Source organism: Alligator sinensis, unplaced genomic scaffold (assembly GCF_000455745.1).
Source record: "Alligator sinensis unplaced genomic scaffold, ASM45574v1 scaffold566_1, whole genome shotgun sequence".
Classification (NCBI taxonomy): domain Eukaryota; kingdom Metazoa; phylum Chordata; order Crocodylia; family Alligatoridae; genus Alligator; species Alligator sinensis.
In genome coordinates, this window is record NW_005842017.1 from 2,871,546 (window position 1) to 2,882,312 (window position 10,767).

The following is a 10,767-nucleotide window of genomic DNA, read 5'->3' on the forward strand; positions in this document are numbered from 1 at the left end:
ACCTGCATCCTGCCCCTGATTAGTTACTATGCAGTAATGTATGTGTAGACGCCGTATTGCGCAATAACACAGTGTGTGTGGACTTGTTACTGTGCTGTGCTTTAGTACTTCCTTATGGTCCATACTGCACCATATGCACAACATACGGTTATTTTGAGCAGCTACTTTGTCATAGTGGCATGCTATTAATGGAGGGGTGCACTGCTACAGTGAAGTAGCTGCTGGTCACGTGGAGACACATACCTGTGGATGCTATGTCACTTTAGCATGTGCTACAGTGACATCATGTCATGTGTAGATGTGCCCATAATGTATACATGAACTTCAGTACAAGCTCAGTTGTTTACTGGTCTTGTCTTAGGATGCAACACATAAGCTCCAAATCTTGTGCAACACCATCATTTATTTTAAGTAGCCTCTAACACCTGAAGGTGCAATAACGCTCTCTCTTTTCCAAACTCTTCCAACTATTAATTGCATGGAGTAAAGTAGGAAAACTATGACACCCAGACAACTGGGGAAAAAATGCAAAATAACCTAATCCTTGTGAGTCATGCTCTAATTTAATAACATTATGTCAGTCTCCCTGCCAGAATACGTATTTATCTGCAATTAAAAACTAACTTGCCTTCTGATGACTCCAATATTCCTGAGCTGTTGTATATAATGTCACTCTTCAGTATCATTCAAAGCCTGCTCAAGTCAATGCAAGTCTTTCTATTGGCTTCAATGGACTTTGAATAAAGAAACAAGAAAACACAAATTTTCAAGACAAACAACAGCAACCTCACTCTTGTGGCCTTTTTGGCCAAATTCTTCTTTCATTCCATAAGTCAGCCCTAGTGACTATACTGCACTGGTGTCCCCTACTTACTTCTAAGCACACAGGGATTAGTATCAACAGTACCCAGAGGAACTTTTGTGCGCTGACAGAAGTGATATTTATCACCCCTTGAAAGTGCTTTACAGATGTATCCTGACAGAAGTGTATGGCTGCAGAGAGCTTTAAAAGTTCCTGATCATACAACAAATTAACTTTCATTACATGAGGGTTCAGATTATTGTCATTAACTTGCTGCAACAGCCCAGCCCTGGCCCCAGTGTTGTCTGCACAATGGGAGAGGGGAGAATGAAAGGGAGGGAGCCCCAGGCTGGGGTTTGCCCAGTCTGCACTGGAGGGGGTGGATAGATTGGAGTTGAGGTGGGGAGCTCCCTTCCTTCCCTTCTCCTCCCTTCCATCCTGCAGACATCACCAGAGCAGTGGGGAGGAAGTGGCAGGGAGAGATGCTGCTTCACAGGCAGCTCCTTCTGGATTGGCTCCAAAGTGGAGTTCAATCCCCCACCTTCCTGACCCAACAGTGAATGTCTGTTGGATCATGGGGGTTGCTGTAACTCATGGTGCTTTCTGTGAAGCACCATGAGTTATAGCAGGGAGCTGCATGTCTGTCAGTACCCCAGGGGACAGAATCTTTGCCTACTGATTTCAGGGAGGACAGGATTCCACCTAGGATCTCTGAAGGCATGCTGCAGTACCTTCCATTTGCATCTCTCTGACTTTTACCAGCCTGATCTTAATCCTCAGGCTGGTCTTCAGCCTCCAGGATCTCTTTTGTTTCATGATCAGCCCCCTGCATCAGTCCACCACAGGTCTATTGCTCAGCCTCAGTGGGACATAGCGAGGGCAAAAGACTGAAGGAATCTGTTCACTGTATTTGCAGCTACCAGCAAAACTTCTCATAGAAGTAAGCACGAAGGTAAGTAGAAAGGTTTTGCAAGACTGAGCCCTTACCATGTCAACAGTCTGGGTCAGGTGGGTACTGGAGGGTAAGGTGACTGGAAATAAAATACAGAAATACAGTGTCACTTGCCTGACTACAGGCCTGAACGCAACATGGCTTTTTTACAAATCCAGCAAAGCTAGGATTGTAATCTGGTTATACAGTTTTTCATTCTTCTCTAGCTGTCATTGCTACTTACTTATGATCCTTCATGTATTTAATGCAATATGTACCTAAGTCAGTTATCACTACAGAGAATGTATAGTAGTTGGGAAACCAGGCCATGCAAGAAATACTGGTGGAACCTCCTCTGAACTATATGAATCACACCATGACTGCTCTGCACTATGTTTGTGACAGTCACAAGTCACCTTGTGATCTCCTGTGAGATGATGAGGTACAGCTTCTGAGCAAGGAGCTGCATAAATAAAATATGTAAATGGATGCCCTTCTCCATCCTTCCAATCCATGTTTCCATCATAGCCTCTGCTGGCAACAACAAAATCTATGTAAAGCACAGAATTTTAGTTTGTTCCATTAATATCTGCATTACAATAAACTGCCTGAGCGGGCAGAAGTTGGAACTCACTTGAAGTGGAATCTACCAGCAACAAGGCTAATGAAAACCAACAGAGCTATGCCAATTTGTACCCATGGGGCATCTGTCACCATGTTCATTTATATTCAGGCAATCAATATGCTAAACAAATTACACCAATCCAGATAGGTTCATAACCAACAAAGTCCCAGCAGGCTTCTGATAAAAATTATCAAGTATGCTGTGTCTGGAAGATCAGTCTAAAGCAACAGTTATATATCCAAAGTCAACTGAGGAAATTTAGGAACAAGAAACAGAATTCTCAGGAGGCATTAATTCACAAGGGAAGATGTAAATGAGTAATACATGAATAGAGAGCTTGGCCACGGACTGTCTCAGAAGAGCAACCTAAGAGTCATCAAATATAGATGTAAGCCCTAGGAAAGGAGAGTAGTTACTTAAGAGAGTAAAAGCAAGTATTATCTATGAACAGTGGAATGCAAGGTTAACAAAAGGAGCATGCTGGCTGAGCATCAAGGAAATCTGCCAGGCAGAAGATCTACTCCATTGTTGTGTAGTTTATCAGAGTAAGTGCTGGAAACCTCCTTTTTTGGCACACTTACAATTATAACAGATGACATTATAGGAAAAGTGCCATAGGGACATGTACATAATCTGTCCCAGTGAGAAAATGCAGTGGTACATCCTTGAGCTCCAGATACAGACACTGAAACAAGAGTTCTAAAGGAAGCATAACCTAATGGCCCCATTCATCCCTCTGAAGACTAATGCTGTCATTGTCCCAATCTCCCCTCCTGCACTAGATCATGGTGTTTGACTCCTGATTTGAACCCTTAAAAAAGTCACCATTAATTTTCTCTTAGATAATTCCCTGTTAGGAGTCTTCTTTAAAGAAAATGGCTCACACTGTTAATCAAAGGTTTAGGCCTGGCTTCAAAAGGGTCTCTTTTTCCAGGAGTGCTTTCTGAGTGAAACATCAACCCTTCCACATCAGCAAAGGCCTTTTCTTTGAGTATGTGCTGGCCTGTGCTCTTCATTCCTACACTGTAGAGGGGTGTGTGTGTGTGCGTGTGTGTGTGTGTGGGTGTGGGTGGGTGGGTGGGTGTATGGCTAAGGTGTGGATCAGCAAATTACACGTGTGTTACCTGGGGCATTCATGAGAAATGCTACTGTCAAGTCCAGTCCATCCAGTTTTACTGCTTGACCTGTTAATTAAATTCATAACTGCATAGTACCATTGGGACAGCTTCCAAACCAGGCACCTTAGGGATAAAAATACATTACCTGAAGTATCCAAGGGCTGAAAGGATACTGCTCTCCCCAAAAGCCTCTTTAACCTGTAAGAGACAATGATGTTTGGGGGTAATGAATTCTATGGGAAGGAGTTTAGGGTGTGCTTGTTCACCTCCACCTATATGTATTGAAAAATCAAACTGTGAGAAAATATTACAGAACTGAAGCATACAGTAGCATCCTACAATGATACTCTCTGCCACCAGGTCCATTTTCTCACTAGGAAACCAGGGAAATAAAAAGCAAGTGCTCTGACATTAGCAAACCCTAATTCAGATCCTAGCACAGATCTTCCCAGGAAACGTATAATAAGTGCAGTAGGTGTGTAAATTTGCACAGAGGTACAAGGATAGCCTCCTTTTCCTCCGCTCCATTGAGCAAATTTAAGTCCTGACATCATATTAATGACACTTCAGCATGTGCAGTAACCAGATAATAGGCACGAATACAAACTCAGTGTGTGGATCCCCTTTGATAAGCAACTTTCTTAGCCATCAGAGCTGCTCCTGGTTGTTAGTCACTCATAATCACAGACACTATTGACTAATAGACTTTATTACATAGCAATTAGGTCCTGAGGCAGCAGTTCTTCAGTACTTTAAGAAGTACTTAATGTACTTGAAAACCTACTGGGTTTGACTGGGTTTATATAGGAGTTTAAATTAACCAAGTGATAATGTGGTTTCCTGAAAAGGGCTGTACCTAGTCAAGGTCCCAGTGCTGCAGTCAGCTTGGCTTTGAAGGAGTGAGCTACATCCTCTTTACAAAAGACTGTTCAGTGAAGAAATGCCCTGACAAGTGCAGTAACATGGATGATTACAATAATGACAACATGAACTCCTAGATTTATTTCGTCTGGGAGTCGCATGTCAGATTTGCTTAATTTAAAAGTTAAATAGTTTCTTTAAATCACAATTTACTAATTTGCTGCTTACCAAGTTAATTTGGCACTCTCTAGAACAGAGCTGGATCACATGCTCTTATATGTATGCTCTGTATTTATGTAGTACCGCCACAGGTATTTCTTGGCTATCCACTATTAATAAAAATCTCTGAGAGGCAATTTCCCATGATAAGTACATTTCTGTAGCACGATCATGGTACTTACTCCTCTGACAAGAAATACAGCTCTGTATTAATATGGTAAGTGCCTCAAGGCAGGGATTGCCATTTCTATTTGGCTGCTAACCTGCCTGCTGTGCTATCTAATTAAAATGAGTATGAGGCCTTTCTGTTTTATTTGCCTTAATTGCTGCAGGTCCCTGCAACCAGGGGATGATTGTCAGCTGCTGCTAGTGATAGGTCATTCCAATCTAGAACCGGTTGGGAGTTTTCATCAGTGAAGGGTAATTCATTAAAACGTACATCTTTGTGGAGATGAACCAGTTTTGATGAACCTACCTCTGGAAAAGTCTTCTTAGATCTCATTTACTGATCAGAATGAGAGACAGAGAGAGACCTATCCCCGCTAAGAAAAGCCAATAACCCAGTGGCAAAGGCACATACTAGGTCTGTCTCTGTCTTTCACCATTCCTCCTATTGGAACTATTCTGTTTTTTCACATAATTACATTAGCACTGGTCCATAAGGAGACTTACTTTACAGCCCTGTGGCTAGGGTAATATTCTGGGATGGAGACTGAAGTTCAGGATGTTGTTCCAATGAATAATTTGTTATGCAAAATGGAATAGCTCCAACTTGAAAGTCTGAGTCCTATCCCAAAATAACTTGGTGATCACAGGGCTCACATGCAATATGGAAACTCAGGGCCTTGTAGAACAGGTGTTTTTACACATTACAATTCAGGGATGCTAACTCTAAGATAAGTTAGGCTGTTGTAAAGTTAGCACATGCTGCGAGCAGTCCCATATTGTGATGATAATACCCTCTCTAACATACACAGCTCTGGCTTGCCACTAGAGGGCTGGTGAGCAGGGGCATGGCTAGGAGCTGTCAAGTTTGCCCCTTGGCTCCCCAGCTCTCCTGCTGTCTAGTGGCTTCTCATTAACCCCCTCCCCCCAGGTCCTTAGCAGCTCTCTGCTCACCTTGTGGCTCCCCAGCAGCATCCCTCCACCACAGCTCCCCACTAACTTGTGGCTGCCCGGCTCTTCCTGGGTCTCTGTCAATCTGGGAAAGTAGAATTCTAGATGACAAATTGTCCGGGGCAGGGGGGACAGGGGAAGGGGGCTGGCAGCAGTGCATCCTAGGATACTGGAGGATTGCAAATTGCTGTTATTGGCTCCATGGAGCAGACTGACATTATTGTAACACAAACTGCTTAATCCCACCTGGAGATAATCCTTGCCCAAAGAAGCATAACTTTGAGATGCTCAGAGGGAATTTAGCTTGTCTTTTTCTGCCCTAATGCACAGACACCACTGTCTTAAGAGCAGTTAACATGTGGGAAAGACAAATGTCTAACAATAGCTTTATGCTGCATTACAATTATTTAAGTTATGCAGTATTAATGTTCTTTGCAGTTGGACAGTAATGTTTGAACAACTTGTACTCTACTGCTAGAAACCTGCAGGCAGGCTCTTGGCATGCTGTGCTGGAGTGACTTTTCCCCATATTTCTGACAGTTGCTGAAAACAGCCAAGCAAAGATGAAAGCATCAAGTGACTGAGGTGAGGTGAGGTGAGGACAGGACGTGAATTCCAATCCTTCCTTGGCTGCTGACCATTCCAGCTGGCATCCAGTCTGCGGGGGCTATCTGGAGATGACTAGTGGCAGAACCAAGCAAGTCATTGCTCTGGTCACTATAATCCACAGGCAATGCATGCGTTGGCAGTGTAAGCTCCTGGCTCCAGTGAGGCACTACTTTGAGGCCTATGATACTGCCATGAGCACGGCCCACTTGCAGAAAGCACCACATGATTCTAGGCAAGCCAGGGTGCTGTGGGCCTGGTATTGGATGCTACCTCATCATTGCTGGTGCTGGACATGATCAGTGAGCTCAGATTGCACTTGGAACCTAGGGTGATGCAGGGAAGAGGTGGTTCTGTGGAAAGTCCTACTCTAATGACATCTGTTGTGGAACGGTTGAGTCCCTAATACCTGATTTTTCACAGGACTACAATATACAGGGGGAAAGAAAGCGAAAGCCAACAGGTGGCTCTCCCCCTACCCCCACTCATTTGTTTAAAAGGTTGAGCAGAGTGAGAGAAGTGCTACAAAGACACCAGTTATGCAAGTCCTGACATTTTTTTTTGCCAAGGCTTTGCGCCTGAGGCTATGCCAAGGCATGTCAGGCTCATCCCATTACCTTTACAGAAAGCTGTCTAACCATTCGATTATAAATGCATTTGGTAGGGAATCTGGGCTGAAACCTTCCCTAGAATAAATTGAAGGGAATGTCTTGTTTATTTCATTTGTAAAAAGATCTATGCTTGGAGAGCCACCTTTGCAAAAATGACCCTGAGCAGTGTGCTTGATCTCTCACTCATGATGTACAGAGATGACATTGCTGCTACATTTTGGAAGACAAGTAAGTGTACCACCAACAGGTATATGCTTCATTACCGTAAACTGACCACCTCTCTGTATAAGCAGAGATATATGGCACTTCCTGTGTTATGATAAAAACATTGTGGTGTTGTCTATTATCATTTTGGTGTGTGAAAGACGGCCATGCAAACTCTACATACTGCTCTGCTCTGCTCCAAAATGTTGATATGGAGCTTAGCTTATTGTTGTAACCACAGAGCCAGAATATACTCACAAGTCCACCAGTGAAGCATCCATCACCATGATGGTGCTGGGAAGGCAAGGTGCAAATGGTATATCCTTGCATACATTGCCCAGATCCTTCCACCAGATTATGGAGGAAAGATATACACTTGCTGAGGTAAGTCCAGGTAAACCATTATGAATTTGATAGATCAGGTTGGAGCTGGTGGCTGATAAGAACACCCAAGGCTTGGAACAAGCTGATTGTTCTTGGTAGGCTGATCAGAACTTGATCAGCTATGATACTTTAAAGCAACCAGTCATCAAGGCATGGATGGACTTCTATCCCTTGCCTCTGAAGATAGGCAGCAACTAACATAAAAGCATTGGCGAAAACTCTCAGGACTCTGGAGAGGCCAAATGGCCTCCGCAATTTACCTTCAGGTATGTCAGTAAACAGACATTTTATTTGAGGCAGTTCTGCTTGTCTCCGGATTTAACTTGAATCAGAACACAAGCTGCACAGCCTTTTACACACACAGCCCTTCCAAGCTGCATCACTGTCCCTTTGCCACTAGCTAGCCTGGGAGAGCATACAGCCTGAGTGCCTTGATCCTGCAATGACTGGCAGTTAACTTGAATGAGGGGGAAATAATCTTACAGAGGTACACAGCTTTGCTGGGGAGGCAGTAGTATCAGAATATTGTCTCTTGCATACTCACAGGTACTTACAGCAGGACAATGGACTCTACCTCTGTAGGGTCCCAGGACAAAAGGTCCCCCCCATTCCTTCTCCCAGGGGGATATATCTGTTTACACATATTTGCCCAACAGTTGCAAATGCTTCGTCAACATTTCCTTGTTCTAGCTTGTGTCTAATTAACTGTGCTGGATAGTCTCTTAAAGCAGGAGGCAAACACACATGCTTAGGTATTTAATTGGTTAGATTGCTCCCTAAAAGGCTGCCTGCCAATTGCTCATTCACTCCTCCTGACACAGCAGAAATCTGACTGGCGTGGGGCTGGCCCTGTGGTAGACTACATATGAATAGAAAGAGATTGCTAAGGTAGTCTTGAATGACTGACCTAGTTAAGATGGGAATGGGCACGCTGGGCTTTTCCACGTGTTACTTCGCTTCCTCAGGTATGCGAACTAATGTCTGCATCATCAGGGGAACATGTACATCTGGCACGCAACACACCAATGACTGCTGTAACTCAAAGATGAGTGCCCAGGTGACCCCAGACAAAGCACCTCTCTAATGTACAAGCTAGAAGGAAAGTGTCTCTCTGGACAGTGGGATTTGGCAGAAGTCAACATGCAGCCCATGAAGGCTTTTGTCAATATTTTACTTATATATTTATTTAGTTAAGTAGAGGAGATTAAGATTCCTTTCATTTTAGCGGGCCTTGATTACAGCAGAGTTCCCAGATAAGGAATCGTAAAGTGCTGCTTTCCTGGAGCTGTTGTTTGGGCAGATGAGTCAGAAAAAACAGTAATTTCAGAAAGGGACTAGGGACTTTCATCCTTAAATATGAAAGCTCCTTGTTTGTTACTGTGGAAGGCCCTTCTTTAAGAGCTAGTTAACGAAACATGAATGAAAAGTATTGGTCAAGACCTGCCCTTTTATATCATGGACTTCAGTGGGGTCACACTGGTGCAACAGAATTTGTCCCTTGATCTTTAAGAAAAGATACCGTTCAATCATTTGTCACTGTAATAAAGAAGAAAAAATAAATAGAGGGTGAGGAGTAAACAAATGCTATCGCTGCTGAAGGAGATAAAACAGTGAAAAGCAAGAAGGAAGAGACTTTGGATTCATACATTAGTTGGATTAGCTTTTGTGAGACTGTTCCTATGGGCTATCTGCATGTTTATACACATGCTCCGGGAGTGGGTGGGGGGTGCTTTAATTAAAGTCGTTTTAATTAAAGTGCTTGGAGTGTCTCGTGTATCAGCATCCCTGTGCTTCAAAATTGCGGCTGGGGCGCTTTATCTAAAGCTCATTGAACAAGCTTTACATAAAGTGCCCCTGCCACCATTTTGAAGTATGAGGATGCTGATGCACGAGATGTGGGAGGCTGCTGTAGTGCAGTAATTCCCATGCTCCAGCAGACTCTGCCCTGATGCACTGGAATTACAGCGCGTTGTAGCAGACTCCCTTCTCATGTATAGGCACCCTTTGCCTGGCTGCCCTTCACAGCACACCCTCTTTTCCCTCCTCCGTTCTGTTTTTCCACATACTGTATTCTAATCACTCATTCCACTTTATACACTGCTCAATGCTGTCCTTTCCTTGCATCTGATGAAGTGAAACTGGGTTCATGAAAACTTGGGCTCTGTCTCTGTATGTCTTATTAGTTAATCTATAAAGGTGCATATGTACCCTGCCTTCTGAGAAATCAAAACCATGTGAGAAACTTGTGTATCTAAATTCCCGGCAGTACTCTGAAAATCTCAGCTTTCATGGTAATGCTTTTTTTCTCACAGTCTTTACATGCATATGCTCTGGAACTAGTGACCCCAGCCAAAAAAAGCTTTTCGTCTACTGCAAGCATATCATCACAATGAAGAGCTTCACTAGTGCCACATTCAGTACCAGCCTGGTGCACGATGGGATGTCCCACTGGATCCTGGGGAACCTGCCCAGAAGCTACACCTTTGCTCAGTAAAAAAAAAAAATTAAAAAATCCTCAATCTGAGAAAAAAAAGCCAGGGTCCTTAGGTAGACAAGGTTCCTTGGGTGAATTTGATATCTTTTATTAGACCAACCCAAATGGTTGGAGAATAGTTATTAAGCAAGCTTTCAGGTTCAAAAACCCTTCGTCAGGCTAAGGAGGTTTCAGCAGTTGGTGTGTGCTCTTCCTGGATGGAATGAAAAGTAAAGAAGACAGCGGCTGGGCTGGGCTGGGGAGTCAGTTGCCAGGCAGATTATAATGTATCAAAAATCCAATGTCTACGTTTAGTCCATCTCTAGTATCCAGGAGGTTGATGAAATGGATCTCATAGGCTCGTCTCTGGGAAGTGTTGTGTAAGTTTCCCTTGAGGATCAGGACAGAGAGATTGGAGAGAGAGTGGCCCTCCTGTGAGAAATGTGCCCCCACCGGTAATTGAATGTTTCTGTCTTTGATAGATTTCCGGTGTGCGTTCATTCTGGTGCGCAGTTGTTGTCTGGTCTCTCCTACATATTTTCCATCAGGGCATTTGGTGCATTGGATGAGGTATATTACATTTCTGGAGGCGCAGCTGTAAGATCCTGGGATGCTGATGACTCTGTTGTGGGGTGTAGTAATAGTGGGGGTGGTGGAGATGTGTTGGCAGGTTTTGCATTTCTTGTCATGGCGCGGTCTGGATCCTTTTGGTGTGTTCTGGGCTTGAGGAAGTTTGCTTCTGGTGATGAGGTTGGCGAGGCTCGGTGCTTGTTTGAAGGCTAGGATGGGTGGCTCTGGGAAGATCTTTTTAAGAATA